This window comes from Bombyx mandarina, chromosome 19, assembly GCF_030267445.1.
Source record: "Bombyx mandarina strain Sakado chromosome 19, ASM3026744v2".
NCBI lineage: Eukaryota > Metazoa > Arthropoda > Insecta > Lepidoptera > Bombycidae > Bombyx > Bombyx mandarina.
In genome coordinates this window covers 7036749-7053786 of record NC_143225.1, presented here as the reverse complement: position 1 = coordinate 7053786, position 17038 = coordinate 7036749, and the positions used below count along the sequence as shown (strand labels likewise).

The window sequence follows — 17038 nt, the reverse complement described above, 5'->3', positions numbered from 1 at the left end:
TTGTCTGTAAAGTCGGCTTACTGACGATAGTTGAACGTGACAATGTCATAAGAAAATAATGTGGAATGGTTTCATTTTTCAAAAGAAAATTTTAATTTATTTGTTTGATAGATATTTTGTATGGACAATTGACACCACATTCACTTTTCACTGGACCTCATACTTGACGAAAACATGTAGGTAAATTATTGTATAGCAGCTGTCCACGCGGATGCATCGCTCACTCAAGTATGTAAGAGAGAAAAAGATGTCGAACGCTGCCGAACACGGAGGCAGATTGTGCCTCTTTGTCGCTCGTTTCGCGCTCTCGCTTGCACTTTAAGCCTTAAATGGAACGCCTCAATGAGTCATGTTTTTTCGTGCGTGCACCGGGCTCCATCGAATTATAATACGTTGTCACGTCAAAAATGCTTTAATATTTGCTGCTTGTATATGCGATTCCTGGTGCTCTTGATCGAGAGCTCAAAGTTATAATTCTTAATTCCAATCCCTTTCTCAAAGTCGCACTTTGCTACCAGATACATAGCAAAAAAGGTGATTTATTTTAAATTATTAATGCTGTCTGCGGTGTCCTCATGTGACGTGAGCGAACGCGGTACATATGTATCCCTGGTCTTTCCGAAGTCTTCCTTAGCATTAGGATTAGACTTTTGAGTGGAAGCCCGACGAGAAGTTAGTTTTTTAGGAATTAGTTAGTTAGTTAGTTTTTTAATCGAATATGGATATTAAATACCCAGATAAAGAAAAAACAAACCTGTCAAATGTGGGAATCGATGCTACGACCTTCGGTCTAGCAGTCAGTAGCGCTAAATACTTCGCCACCGAGCCAGTTATATATTGAATATAGAAAAAAAAAAACATGCATTTGATATTCTGTCTGTACCTCTCAAAATTAACGTTGTTCACCACCATCAGCACCACCGAATTTCCATCCCGCCTTTCCAGCACCATCGAGTTTTTTTTATTTTATTGCTCTGATGGGTGGACGAGCACACAGCCCACCTGGTGTTAAGTGGTTACTGGAGCCCATATACATCTACGACGTAAATGCGCCACCCACCTTAATATATAAGTTCTAAGGTCTCAGTATAGTTACAACGGCTGCCCCACCCTTCAAGCCGTAACGCGTTACTGCTTCACGGCAAAAATAGGCAGGGTGGTGGTACCTACCCGTGCGGACTCACAAGAGGTCTTCCCACCAGTATTATGTATATAGTATTATGTGTGTACATGTATGTTGGAATTTTCCAAGACTCAATTATACAGATGAAGCTGACAATTCTGAATTTTAACGATCACTCAGCAACAGTCAATAAATTTGATTGCTTTTGTCGAAATATGAATTTATTTGTAAATTTTCTAAATTTCTAACTCACGAATCTTCCACGAGTTAATGAAAAATGAACCAATAAAATAAATTAAGTTATTCAAATATCCGAAACTGGTAATACTATATAACGAGCAAGATGTGGGGCCTGCGGCTATCTGTCAGACAAATTGTAAGTAATGATCAAATTTTAGGTAATATTTTGCACTTATTAATGTTTCTAATATTTATATTCAGATATTTAAAATGTCAATCTAATTAACGAGGAATCTGAATTAAGTTGTGATGGATAAGCAAGCGAGTAAATTTTATTTGGGCTGGTCGACCAACGGCCTCTCGGTCCACGTGGTGGTCTTGAGACAAGAGACAAATTTTCAGTTACATAAGTAGTTGAATAATGACTATCTCACATTTCAAACTGATATTGGATGAAATGCCAAGAAGGACAAGATGCGAAGCACGCCATTGCTCAAAACCTGGTGTCAGGTACTGAATTGTCGTTCACTTTATCCCAGGTGATAAGAACTGGTCTGTTTATATTTCTGTATTGCATAAAGTGAACGAGTGTACCTAATGTTTAGTGGTTACCGAAATTAAGAGACATAATAACATAAATGAATACAGCCACTCTCCTTTAGACATGAAGGCGAAGTTATAATTGCGTTGCATAACAGCTTCGCGGTAGGAATGACCAGAATAGTAGCACCCACCAATGTGGCCTCACAATATGCTCAACCATCAAGAATTAGGTACCAGTTGGTGACCGCAATAAGTTGGTTGGTGTGTTACTCAGAAAACGCCACTAACCGTTCTCCAGTGGATAACCTTAGTCAACTTTTTCGATACTCACAGAAACTGATTCTATTATAGGCCACATCAGCCCAAAAAAGAACCAAAAAAAATACGTTTGGTTATTTTTTTAATACCAGGGCTTATTTAATAGCTATGCCATTCCCTAACAGTGAACCTAGGGTGGTGTGGAGTATTGACTTTTTATACCATAACTTCTTCTTCTTATTCTTCTTCTGGGTCGGTTTCTTCATTGATAAAGGTCGTGTCGTCGTATACCTCCCCACATTTACTAACATGACATAAATAAGTCTAAAATTATTTCACAGAGTACCATATTACATTACTTACCAATATTAATGAGCTATTTATATACATTTAATAAAAATGATTACAACATATGTACATTATGTAGACAGAACAAAAAATACACCTAAGAGTACACGGGTTCCATTGTTTGATTTTCACGAAAACTCGTGAAGAAATCGTGTGTAGACTTGAATTTCGGAATAACGTACACATAATACTTGTTTACAAATGTAAAATTCGTCTATACAGTGTCGGAAATATGAGGTGTGGGCTCCATACTCCATAGTATTCAATGTATTCATAGTCAGCGGCAAAGTACGGTCGCGGGCAGACGTACCGGTCGTCTAACGATGCTTTAAGCACGCGGCAATACGCTCGCCAACCGTAGTTGATACTATAGTGTACAAAAAAAATAAACAATTCATAAATAAACATTATTTCTTTTTTGTGAACGAAACAGTGAATGAACACCGTGACCTCTTAACAAAAGGTTAGTGTTTCGATGAATTTAAACGAATTTTTCATTTGATATTTAATCGATTGATGATAACGTTTGTTAAATAATTTTGATTGGAAACCGGAAAATATTTTTAAGATTCAACCTTAGCGTTATACAATACAAGTTAATTTCATTCATGCTTATATGGAATTGACGCACGTGCTTAATAAATCGATTGCTCCTAAAAAAAAAAACAAATGAATTTATCTTAAATTCACTCCTAAAAGTACGTGAATTGAACAACACGCAAATAGTCAATTTCGCAAAAAATTGTGAACAAACTTACTGACAGCTTAGCTGTAAATTATCCGCTCCAACGATTATTATATTTAAAATCGATATTTAATGAAGACATCAAACAAACTGTAGCGTATTATAATATTTTAAAGTACCATATTAATTGGATTCATTGATTAACATTTAAATTTATGCACGGCGGCTATCAGTGAATGACACGGTTAGCTTACGAGCAGCCATTAGATTTTTTATCGTAGTTTTTTATCGATCAGCTGGTTAATCGATAATAATATAATTGTACACGTTTTAAATTGTTGCTTTATTGCTTAACTAGACAACTGAAACTTGCCAAATTAATAATTTATGATTTATTGATTTCAAGAGACAGTTTCAAGAGCAAAGCAGAATCGTTTGAATGTTATTAGGTAACGTATAGTTTTATCTTATTGCAATCTATTCGCGTTAGATGTTATTCATAAAAGTTTCTTATTTTTATAGTGTACGTGCTGATTGGATGTAAATATTTTTGCATTGGATTAGATTTTACTGATGGTGTACAGTCTATTTATACAAAACAGGCAGACAAACATTTGATACTAGAACTTCATATCTCAAGGTGCGTGAAGGCATTAAGGTTAAGATGTTAGTTCGTTCACAAGTTTATAAAATAAAATAAAATATCCGACAAACGCGAAGCTTGAACCGCGCTTCGTCAAGTTGGATACTGATGATATTTGACTTCCGTCTACGGGTTAGAAACATCGTAAGCCTACATTGGTGCCTCGGACTTTATTAATTCAGTCGCGAAGATGTCATACGTTCTAGTTTCAAGGGTGGAGCACTCGTCTATATTAATATATAAATTTACAGTGGTTTTTACGGGTGTTCCGTTATAACTACTGAACCATGCATCCGATTGACTTGAATCCTATCCATTATCCTATCCATTAAGTAGTAGTAGTAAGTACATGTAGAAAATACATGTCCTTAATGGATAGGCTATTTATATGAGTGTTGGACTACCTTCACCAATCGCGGGGGCGTTAATGATGAGAATCTTTGTGGGGATGAGCAATAATAACGTTACTTTTAAATGCCCAGCGAAGCGGACGGGTACAGCTAGTTATACAATAAAATTGTGATTTCGACCTCACGTTTCAAAGCAGATGACGACAGTCACTAGGTAATGACTATGGGCTATGATAAACAATTAACACCAGGTGACTTGTGAGCTCGTTCATCCATCTAAGCACTAAAAATCTTTTGTTATCATCTTACGCAGGCAGCGGCTTAGCTATGCCGTTGGCATTGTTAATGTTAATAAGCAATGGTAACCATTCACCATCGGAGTGGTCGTAGATTTTACTGCTTATGGATGCCATAAATAAGTCATTAAGTCAAGACATAGACGGGTTCTACTGACCGCATTACATCAGATGAGTCGTGAGATCCCTACTCATCTCTAAGAATAATAACGTTTGTTAAATAACAATTTGACAGTATTAATGCTGTTGAACCAGCTATCCTAAACACTTACATAAGTCGTCTTTAGTTTGAAACTAGAAAAATAAATACAGCTAAAGCCTTGTTCGGACTAGGCGAGTATTTTAGTCGAGTACCGAGTAATTTAGTGGCTAAACTACTTGCTACTCGCCCGAAAAAATAGAACAAAATGGATTGACTTGACTAAATTATTTACTAACCTACTCGACTAAATTTTTCGTGCTCAGACACATTTAGCTACTAAATTACTCGGTACTAGTCGGCTGCTAGTCGTAGACCGCTTCTCATCCATTCAGCGTACGGACCTTTTGGCAGAATACGAGGCCGTAGACCAGTTTGTCTACCTTGGTTCTGTGATCACGGATAAGGGGAGCTGTGAGCCTGAAATACGCCGGCGTATTGGAATGGCTAAAACAGCTATAACGCAGTTGAGCAAAGTTTGGAAAGATCGTAATATTTCGAATAGGACCAAAATACATCTTGTGCACTCACTGGTCTTTCCAATCGCTCTCTATGGAGCAGAAACATGGACCATAAAAGCAGCTGACCGAAACAGACTTGATGCTTTTGAAATGTGGTGCTGGCGCCGCCTATTAAGGGTTCCATGGACAGCCCACCGCACGAACATCTCGGTCCTACATCAGCTTAAAATGGAGAACGCTCAACGCCTGTCTGCCACCTGTCTGCAACGCATAATGCGCTACTTTGGCCACGTTGCCCGCAGAGGTGTAGACAACTTGGAACGTCTGATGGTCACTGGGAAAGTAGAAGGAAAACGTCCTAGAGGCCGGAGCCCCAAACGTTGGTCCGACCAGATCTTCGAGCAAACCAGCGGACCACTTAGCGCTGCACTACACCAGGCAACTGACCGGAACCGATGGAGGCTGACAGTCGACAAGCTAAAACGGAGTCACGATCCTCAGCAATGAGGGAGCGATGGAGAAGAAGAAGAAGTCCGAACAAGGCTTTAGGCTAATTTGTAAATTCAAGTTATTTCTGCGTTTATTATAGTTTTAGAGCACAACTTAAATGACTGGCTCTTGTATTATGATTTTATATCTACACTAGCGACCCGCCCTCGCTTCGCTTCGGAAACATTTAAACATACATGAAACCAAAAAAAAAAAATAAAAAAATAAAAAAAAAAAAGTAGCCTATGTTCATCAGGGACAATGTCGGCTTCTAATGGAAAAATAATTTTTCAAATCGGTCCTGTAGTTTCGGAGCCTATTCGAAACAAACAAACAAACAAATCTTTCCTCTTTATAATATTATTATTATTATAGTATAGATGTAAATATGTAGTTGAAGTAATTGTTCAGTACAATTTTTTACTGGCAAATGTTTTTTCATACTTTTGTTTGTTGCATCCATGATTTCGATTTTAGACTTTTTTTTTTATTCTGCGAACCCATAACTTTACGTGTCCGAATTGATGGTTTTATCTCTGACATTGTCATATTAATTATTGAACAAGTTGACGAGTTTTTTTTTGCATAATACGTCACCTGTGTAACAGGGATTGTAGAAATTAACAGCACCTACCGGATGCAAAGCCTGTTTCTTTTAGATTACATACAGATATAAACGCAAGGAATCCGCGTTCTTGGCAATCAAATCTATATATATTAATGCGTGAAGAAAAACCTTTTTACGAAAATTGCGCGGATGGAGAATTATGAAATTTCCCACACTTGTAGAGAATATAGAGAAGGAGCGTAATGAATTAAATTTTAATATTTTTTTTAATTATACATAAAAACTACATTAAATCAATAAAAAAAAACATTACACACACTATCATGTATTTGACACACACACGCATGCATACTATTTGTTTGTTGTCAAACTTTTCTTATTGTATAAAGTCTGTGGTCAAATTGAGAATAGATTGAATACATATTGTTTGTATTTAATAATATATTATCTATAAAGTGTAATCTTGGCAAAATCTGTGATTATAGATGTGTAAGAAAAGAGTATTTGACAATAAAACCATAATAGTTTGCAAGGTTATAATTTCAATTAATGATAGTCGAATTTCGAGTACCGGGGACCACTAACATCTTTAATTCGACCAATCATACTGAATGAATGTTTATATCATTAATGTAAGTGTAGTTTTTGTTATTGTTCCAAATTAATGAACCATTCAGTGGGGGACAATTTGCGAGGTTTTATTGCAAGCGCTTAAAGTACATTTTTTTTATTGCTTAGATGGGTGGACGTGCTCACAGCCCACCTGGTGTTAAGTGGTTACTGGAGCCCATGGACATCTACGACGTAAATGCGCCACCCACCTAGAGATATAAGTTCTAAGATCTCAGTATAGTTACAACGGCTGCCCCACCCTTCAAACCGAAACGCATTACTGCTTCACTGCTAATACCTCATTTAGGCTACCGGTAAATATAGAGCCGAATAATTTGTGCATGAATACGATCATGCTAAGACCCCTTTACATATTCGAGCACATCTAGTGAACACAGATCATTAAAACCCGGATCTTTGAAACCTGGATGAGATGCAGCACTCACAACTACGGTTTTATGTTAAATCTGTATCGACTCACCCGCAAATGAAAGAGAAAAAAATTAGAAAACTTTTTTTTTCTTTTAATTTTACTTACTTATAGTGGTAATATAATAGTACTTTGGATGAGTATAATCAAGTAAATTTCGAGATGCTCACTTGAGTAAGACTTGAAAGAGTAACACAGTTGGAGAATCGTCGTGGCCTAAAGGATAAGACGTCCGGTGCATTCGTATCTTGTGATACACCGGTGTTCGAATCCCACTGGCAGGTATTAATTTTTCTAATGAAATAGGTACTTAACAAAAGTTCACGATTGACTTCCACGGTGAAGGAATAGCATAGTGTAATAAAAATCAAACCGGCCAAATTATAATTTGCGTAATTACTGGTGGTAGGACGTCTTGTGAATGCGCGCGGGTAGGTACCATCACCCTGCCTATTTCTGCCGTGAAGCAGTAATGCGTTTCGGCTTAAAGGGTGGGGTGACCGTTGTACTGTAAAAAAATGAGACCTTAGGACTCATATCTCAAAGTAAGTGGCTGCATTTACGTTGTAGATGTCTATGGACTCCAGTGACCAGTTAACATCAGTTGGGCCGTGAGCTCGTCCAAACAAACAAACCCACTATAGAATATTAGTATGGATTAAAGAATGGCAACTCTGTGTACTATGTATGTAGTACATTAACCTTAATTAGGAAAACGAAAATAAAGCGGTACGCGTTGAATTTCAAATGTCAGATTTTGTTTAGGACGTAGGATTTTTTCCTGTTTTATGTCGGAAACATACACACTCGTATGTATCATCATCATCATCATCATCATCAACAGCCCACAGTCGTCCACTGCTGGACATAGGTTTCTCCCGATCCACACCACTGAGCCCGGTCTACGGCTCTCCTCATCCACTTTTGTCGGCCACCGTTCGGAGGTCAGCACCACCTAGCCAGGGTGCGTCCCACGTTACGTCTTCCGCTGCGTATGTATATGTGACAAGAACTAGTACAAACAGCTTAATCTCGCGTTTATAATTATCATTATGTTATATCTGACCATTCATACATAGGTATAATAAATTGTTTTTATGATTACGGAAGCCTTTACGATATGAAAACCGTAAAGTATTCTCTCAAAATTATATTATATTTTACAATGACAGCAACAAATGCGTGATTTAAATCGTAAAAAGTAGTTTTACTTATGTCCGATTTTTTTTTTTATTGGCCTTGTAGGCAGACGAGCGCACGGCCCACCTCATGGTGAGTGGTTACCGTCGCCCATGGACTTCAGCAATTCCAGGGGCAGATCCAAGCCGCTGCCTACCGCTTAGTATCCGATATCCGCGGAAACCGAAGAAAATACATACTATGGCACAAACAGATTATGAAAATCGAATCTATTTTACAAAGATACTAATGCCGAACCGAAATCAAAGTTGAACCTTATGGTACAGTAATTAGGGTCCCTCACCACACCAAAGAGGTACACAAACGAATTAGTTGTTAGTCATTCAGCCTTGTTCGTTGTTAGTTTGTTTTATGAATACAATTAGTACATTTTTAAAATTTGGTCAGAACTCATTGTCTCCTTGTATTTTTATTTACTCGTTTTGGGATTCGTTTGAACTTAACAGGCTATTGTTCGAGAGCTTACATAATTTTATTGCTATCACAATTGCCCTGATGACGTCACCGACGCCATAATGAATCATAAACGTTAGAATTTCTTCTTAATTAACACACTTTGATAAAGGCAACTTGTAAACACATAGGGACCTTAGTATGTTAGTCTTGATATGATGTTTTATGGTTACTATGGGAGAATTATTTTTATTTTCTAATGATAAAAATTAAGTAAGAAATAAGGCAAAGATATTATGACAGCGAATGTCCAACGAGGGTGTAGTGAAAGTAACTAAAGAGACTAGGGTGGCAAGGCTTTGAACTAATCGTGGCAGACTATAAATACATTTTTTTTCGCCTCTCATTCGTCATGTCGAGAAAAACTAAAAATACTAAAACTAAATTTTCCGTAGTTGGGCATCTAACAAGTAATGTATGAGCGTATCATTCAAATATATTGATTTATATTAAATATATTGATTTATACAGTATATAAACAAATTTTGGTTTTCTTTGGTAAGGCATAGAACAGACCGCAGGACTGACTTTTTAATTCTTATTTTGTGCTCACAATAATCTGTGTAAGTTTTTAAAGAGAAATAAAATTGGAAAATCAGAGAAAAAACAAAAATAAGTTTATTTCAATTTGAACATGAAAATCTCTCTCGCTGTTATACCAGGTGCAGAGATAAACTGATTTTCATTTAATTTGAAATACGTAGTCTATACTATATATTATACACCAAGCCGTGGTGTTGCCACACCATAAAAATACTAGCGTATCAAATACGCATTTCGTGTCCAACGAAAATCACACGAGAAAAATTAGTCGCTGCAATGTCCTGCAATGAAATGCTTATCGCTGTGGATAGTTTAACGGGTTCGATCATAGGTTTTTTATTGAACCCGCTCTGCATGTAGGTCGCTACGATGTGAGACGATAAGGAGTAAAGGGCATTGTTAGTCGGTGCTCGTATGCGAACGAGTTACGCGGTTTTTATATATATTTTTTGTGACTCTATTAATACATCTGATATGCCGTGATGACGTTTTAAATTAAAGAAAACTGCGAAATTCTATCTAAATTGCTCCATAGCGAATAGTCTTACGTGCCGGTCGCAAAGCCAGGTTCCGTTTTCAGTAATTCCCGAAAACTATAAAAATATCAAGTTAAATTATTAAGTTAGTTAGTGGATTGGTTTCTAATGAGACGTCAATGGCTGAAGTTGTAAGTATTTGTATACTTAGTATGTTAACAGGAATTATGCATGCTGTTCCATAAAACATATAGGGAGACGCAATATTGAAGAGTGAACTCTATTAGAATTTGGGGGGATTCTAACGCATCATATTTTTATAATATCATATTTTTATTTCAATGCAATCATTTATTAGTATTTACTGATGACAGATATGGACCGTTGTTTTTACTTGAAATAAATAAGTAGATAAATCTTAAGGTTAATTTACAAATAGCTTTGAAGTCGTCGAGACTATGCCAATGTTCAAATCCCGGAAAAAACTTAAAAAAAACATTGAAATACGTACTTACCACATCTTCACAAATCAATACCGGCATAGAATAGTACTTACTGTATATCCAAAGCTGCAAAAAAGTATACATTTGCGCAATTACTAGTAGCTATCACATTGGACCTTCTCACAAGGTTCAAAGTCACCAAAAGAACAATCGGGGGCGCTATACTAGGAGTTTTTCTACGACATTTTTCATAGAATTGAGATCGCTGCTGGGGCCAAATTTTTCTCTAATTGCGATCGTGTATCGGAACACAGAGCGTGGGTAGGTCTCTCAGGAAGTAGACCGACGACCTGTTCAAGGTTGCAGGAAGCCGCTGGATGCAGACAACGCAGGACCGACCATTATGGTCAGCTTTGGGGGAGGCCTATTTCCAACAGCGGATTTTTGTGGGCTGATAGATAGATAGTATAGTACCTAATTCACCCATCTATTCAATAAAAAAATGAAGTTTAGCTAATTAAAAATATATGTCTTGAAATTCATTGTTAATCTTATGCTATACTATATGCTGTTCAAATTAATAACATTATTAAATATAATTAATTGAACTATTTCCATTTTTTTATAATAGACTAAAATGAATATTAAATTTTCAATTTTTATCTAATATTGTTAGTAGATAGAAAAGTAATATCTTATAAGTATCCCTTTAATTACTTGATAAGTAACCATCCTAGAGCTGTATGTTACATGTAATAAAAACCCAAAAAACACGATTTGATTCAAACGTCTAATGCAAATCTTAAAATAAATTGTAAGCTTTACGAAGCGGGCATTATTTGTTTAAGCTTTTAAGCTCATCCAAAAACGATTATTGATTTCAAAAAGTACTTATTGCTTTTTCATATGGTGGTTTAAATATGAAAAATAATGTTTTGAGTTACGACTTGTGTGGTCATTTGGCTATCGAGATAATTCAAAGTATAATTCATTGCAAACTCACTCTTATTTTTTAAAGCACGCGGTTCATTTTAGCTTTTCATTTAGTTTTTCTTCTAAATATACATATGGATGCTTGCGAATCTATCTGAGATTTTTTCGAGATGTTATCACCGCATGTCTTGCGTTTAATAAGTGAGTTTTATTGATTTACTAGAATGACTGTTGAGTACACGACTAGGTTTGAGGAGTATATTAATTTTCCAGTATTAAAAAAAAATATTGAGGGCAAAGAGGTCGACCGAAGAAGACGTGGATGGAATGTGGGACTGACGATATGAGAGAGAGAGGAGTGAGTGTTCAGATGACGGCTGATGGAAGAGAATGGAAGAGAAAAATTAGCTGTGCCGACCCCACCTAGTGGGATAAGGTGGAGAAAAGAAGGAGTAAAAAAATATATGCAAAAACCACTCTTTGGATACATTGAATCCGTTTGAATCAGCTGAATGCTTAGTATTACTGATTTTGGGGCGTATGTGGATCCGCACCACCGTATCACGTATCCGTACCACGGGTGAAATTATAAAGAAGATACCGACGTTCTGTTTATTTTCCAAACTTTAATGAGTGCTGTACGAAAGACAGTCTAGCGGTTTTATCAATTGGTTTCTTACTACGACGTTATATTCGAAGGAGTACGATTAGTATAGAATATTTTCTCTGGATCTTGATTAAAGTGATAATATTTATAAAGAGATGAACGATATCAATATGAAATTGAGATCTGCTCAATAATCCCGAGTGATTTGACAATGTTTTCCTCAAGCGAGGTGGTAAAAGAGTTATCTGGAGTAGACAACGACTTGGCTGTTATTGTTTTCTTGAAAAATGCTAAGCTGTACAAGAGGAGCATAGCTGCCGCATTGGCTGACACTTTGACCCTTAAACATCTCTTGCATCAATCTCGTGTAATCTATCTATCTATCTATCTATCTATCTATCTATCTATCTATCTATCTATCTATCTATCTATCTATCTATCTATCTATCTATCTATCTATCTATCTATCTATCTATCTATCTATCTATCTATCTATCTATCTATCTATCTATCTATCTATCTATCTATCTATCTATCTATCTATCTATCTATCTATCTATCTATCTATCTATCTATCTATCTATCTATCTATCTATCTATCTATCTATCTATCTATCTATCTATCTATCTATCTATGTATCACTGGTGGTAGGACCTCTTGTGAGTCCGCACGGGTAGGTACCACCACCCTGCCTATTTCTGCCGTGAAGCAGTAATGCGTTTCGGTTTGAAGGGTGGGGCAGCCGTTGTAACTATAATTGAGACCTTAGAACTTATATCTCAAGGTGGGTGGCGCATTTACGTTGTAGATGTCTATGGGCTCCAGTAACCACTTAACACCAGGTGGGCTGTGAGCTCGTCCACTCATCTAAGCAATAAAAAAAAAATAAAAAAAAAAATCTATCTATATATCTATCTATCTATCTATCTATCTATCTATATATATAAAAATGAATTGCTGCTCGTTAGTCTCGCTAAAACTCGAGAACGGCTGGACTGATTTGGCTAATTTTGGTCTAGAATTATTTGTGGAAGTCCAGAGAAGGTTTACAAGGTAGATAACAAAAAATAACAATTTTGTTTTTCCTTTGAAGGGTCCCCTCTCGGACGGATTACGTTTGTTTATTTTATACAAAAGTTTAGGTCTTTTATTTATCGATCGTGGCACTACGAAGTCTTCCGGGTCATCTAGTTATTATAATAAAAAAGTAACAAATAGTTAAATTTGGCCTATTTGCTTCAAGAACATACAGACATCACTAAAATATTCAGTATACGTATAGTAATTGAACGTGAACCAACAGGCGTAATTAAGAAAAAGGCTAGATAAAGACATCCACTTAGAAACTACTTTCGTAAGCTTAAACCCGTTTGCTTGTCATGCACACTTATGAAGTGAGCTATGTAGGAATGCTTGAACACTAATATCTCGTTAGAGTACTACTAAATCGTATTGCAGATTAAACTACTGTATTTAAAGGAGTTACATAGAGCTCAACTGCTTTGGACTGCACCCTAATTCTTTGTGACATTATTTTTTTATTTTATTGTAACCACATAAAAACTTTTACTTTTAATTATTTCACGATTTGCAACTAAAGGATATCCTCATTCTGGTATTTTACTGCTGCAATAGATTGAAGTGGAATTCTATAGATAAAAAAAAAGGAAATGTGTTCTTATATTGCTCTTGTATTACACTATTTTGATTAGATGTTAATTAAAAGCGGTATGTCAATGACCTATTTTATCGACAAATCGGATGATGGTCAAGAAGCTAACAGCTCTATCATTTGTTGACACCGGACTCTTTTTCTACCTCAGGTGTAATGTCCCCAAAAATAGATAATAAAAAACAGTAGTTTCGATGAGGTTAAGGTAAGATGAGGTTAAAGTGGTCATCGGGATCCACAGACACCATAGTATGAATGGCGCCACTTTGTGAGATTAGGTGGAAGAAACAATTGTATTGCTAGAACGATTATTGTACTGAAAATATGTACAATGCATGATTTATAGCACTTATACTACTGATGCTAGGGCGTCTTGTAAACCGGCACGGGTATGTATTACCGCCCTGGCTATTTCTGCCACGAAGTAGTAATATGTTTCGGTTTGAAAGCCGTTGTACAAGAAAACTGAGACTTAGAACTCATGTCTCAGGCCGGTTCTGTGGGTTTGTTCACCGACTCAAGTAATTAAAATTTATTTTTAGTTATGTGGGTCATAAGATCTTCTTGACCTTGAATAGTCTATATGGTGGAAGTCTATAACAGAGGGATTCTCGAACGGGTACCAGTATTCTTTGAGTATTATGCCAGTATACTGCAATCGCACATCCGCATTTGGTCGTGTTAAGGTGTTTTTAGGCTCTTGAAGCAACAATCGCCGCCCTTATCGAACTCTTTGATTACGACCAAGAGTTCGACAAGCCAACTGACCCATAGACTCAGCCTATTGACTTTCTCGTCGGATCAAAGCACTGCTCTTGCTAGGATTAGTGTTAGCAAATTCTCTCAGAATGCGCCTGCGAGCTCAGCTCTTCGTCCTCGCGAAGTTGAAATAGCCAATTAGGCTAAATCCTGTTAAAACTGTAATACTTGTGTAAGATAACTGTCCTGTGATTTTACACAGACTTGTACTGCTACCTCATCAATATAAATAGTATATTAATACTGTATGAGACTTTGGTGCCTCGAAGTAGATAAGAGCCTTTTTTATGGTAACGTTCGGACAGCTGCGGATGAGTCTTGAAGCTCATCTGCGTCTTTGAAAAGGAGTTAAGAGGACCATTTCCTTGAAGCGCACTATCCATAGAGCAGCTGATCATCTCATTCGCGAAGCAGCTGCTCTTGAGTTGTTAGGTCTCCTTCGGAGGCGCTCGAGCAGCTTTTAACAAATCTCACCCCTCCTCTCTGACCCTTGCTCGCCCACCTGTCCTGGTGAAACTGGAAAGGCCTCCGGGCCACCAGTAAACTTTCATTCATAAAAAAGCAGCTATACATAAAAGTAATTAAAAAATCGTGTTCAAAAATTATGAGTTCAAATAGCCCCATTTCTGTTGCTCAGATAAATCGAAATAATATTGAGAATAAAATAATCTCTTCGTTTCAATGTGACTTCCTCATGCAAGCGTACGAACGAGCAGTTACGAAACTTGGCAGTTTGGTACATATTTTTTTAACAATCTATTTGTTTATGAGATGGGTAACAGGCAGATAACCCAATTAGTTGCACGGACTGTTATCTAAAACGAATTGTATCATATTTTTCCGTTACATAATTTGGTTAATGAAAATTTTTGTTAAAAACTGTCTTAGTTTTTTTTCTGAGTTTTTCGCAGGAAGCACTTTTATTGTTTAATCTTCATTTATTATGATTATTTTTTCATTCACGTGTGTTGGACACAATATATACACATACTTGTAGATTTAGCGGTCTTCGGATATGTTGAAACTTATACTAAACTAACAAACAAACCGCCCTCGCTTCGCTTCGGAAACTGTAATTTATTATTGATTTCTCCACTATTTAATGAATGTTATTATACATATAAACCTTCCTCTTCAATCACTCTATCTATTAAACAAAACTGCATCAAAATCCGTAGTTTTAAAGATTTAAGCATACATAGGGACAGACAGATATAGGGATAGAGAAAGCGACTTTGTTTTATACTATGTAGTGATGTTTAAGACTTTGATTACTGAGAGATTAAAATTTAATTAAAACGTAAAATATTTTTTAACTATACAAATGTCACCCCGGGGCTAATTACTGCCCAAAATGTTCTGAATTAAAAAAAAAATAACAAAAAGTAAACCTTCAGTGATGTTGTAGGTAGATACAATGACTTGATCATTTTTCTACAAAATTTATAATTTTAATTGGCTCTATTTGGATTTTACTAAATGCTTCTAAAAGTTTACGATTTATTTCATCCAGATCCTAAAAATTCTGAATACCTATGAATAATTCCACTGTGCCATTCCACTGAACCAACGAATTCGTGAATAATAGAGGCACGAATTCTATAGCAACATAGGATATCAATGCTGATGTTTCCAATGCCGTAAGGTTTTCGTGAACATAAAAAAAATACTCACATTGTGTATGTGAAAATTGTGATGACAGGTTCCGAATTCAAACTTAAAAATATTTTTTTAAATAATTTAAAATTTTCTAGAGGTCCCTCAGTAGTCGAAATTCGATTATAAGTAATTGGAATTGTAAGTTTGTACACTATTATGATTGTATTTTATACTTCTATAATCACAAATTTCGCCAAGAAAACAGTATAAAAAATATTAACAAAGACAAACTATATTTAATCTATTCTCAATTTGACAACATACGTCAAGAACAAAAGTTTGACAATAAATTATAGTGTGCATGCGTGTGTGCGTCAAATACATGGTATGTAGTGTATGTAATGTTTTCTTTATTGATTTAATATATCTTTTACGCATTATTTTTAAAAAATATTAGCATTGTGCACTTCTTCTCTATATTCTCTATAAGTGTGGAAAATTTCATACTCCTTCGTCCGCGCAATTCTCGTAAACAAGTAAACAAAGTTTTTGTTTCACGTATTAATATATAGATTACTAAACTATTTGATATATAATAATTAATTACCTTGAAGAAAATAGTGTAATCTTAAGATTAACTTTTCAGCTCTGAATCTTCAGTTTCAAATAAATAGTTTAGTGTCAATTATTTTGATATGTTGTATTAAATAAGTTTATAATACATACTATAAATTTTAATAAATAGACTTCAGTTATTGTTTTGTTATTTTACAGAACATAAAAGTAACTAAAAGTATATGCGTAATACTTAAAACTAACTAACTCAAAATAGCTTAGACAGTAAAACAAAAAAAAACTCTTTAAAAAGGTACAGTTTAGAGTAGATTTTATTTTAGTATTGAGAAAACCGACTTATCGGATAATGTAATAGTGAAATTAGAAGTCAATTCATGTTTACAAGTACATGACAGTATTTACGAAAGTGATGATTGCCTAAGGAAAACACAAAAGATAAAACTTACCTTAGAACGAACGTAATCTACTTACTATCGGTCAGTGAAGTGCTTGAGAATTTTTCACACATGTTGATATGGTACAAGTTAAGATACATTTGCCACAGTAACATCGAAATTTTGTTAAAAAGAATATTAGCGAAATAACTCCCGA

The 17038-nt window shown here is 35.7% G+C and overlaps 1 protein-coding gene across 1 annotated transcript in view; it reads left to right on the top strand.

Moving 5' to 3' along the window:
- Window positions 1-2729: 2729 nt before the first annotated feature.
- Window positions 2730-17038, top strand: part of LOC114244941 (ADAMTS-like protein 4) — a 158765-nt gene continuing 144456 nt past the window's right edge. The window contains exon 1 of the mRNA XM_028176909.2: window positions 2730-2915. The gene's annotated coding sequence lies outside the window, so the exon portion shown is untranslated. The remainder of the gene's footprint in view (window positions 2916-17038) is intronic.